Here is a 222-nt window from a genome sequence, read left to right as displayed (position 1 = left end):
ATAGTATATATACACACACACATCTCATATAGTATATACACACACACCTCATATAGTATGTATATATACACACACACATCTCATATAGTATGTATACACACACACACATACTTCATATAGTATATATATATACATATACACACATATCTCATATAGTATATATACACACACACATCTCATATAGTATATATATACACACACATACTTCATATAGTATATATA

At 26.1% G+C, this 222-nt stretch overlaps 1 protein-coding gene across 2 annotated transcripts in view; it reads left to right on the top strand.

Annotated features, from left to right (window-relative positions):
- The window catches only part of Slc12a8 (solute carrier family 12 member 8), a 148,091-nt gene that overhangs the window by 897 nt on the left and 146,972 nt on the right, over positions 1-222 (top strand). The window lies entirely within an intron of this gene.

The sequence above is a fragment of the Grammomys surdaster genome, unplaced genomic scaffold (genome assembly GCF_004785775.1).
Source record: "Grammomys surdaster isolate TR1022 unplaced genomic scaffold, NIH_TR_1.0 125889, whole genome shotgun sequence".
In the NCBI taxonomy this organism is placed as follows: Eukaryota; Metazoa; Chordata; class Mammalia; order Rodentia; family Muridae; genus Grammomys; species Grammomys surdaster.
Note: the sequence above shows the minus strand (reverse complement) of the source record. Positions and strands in the feature narration are given on the sequence as shown.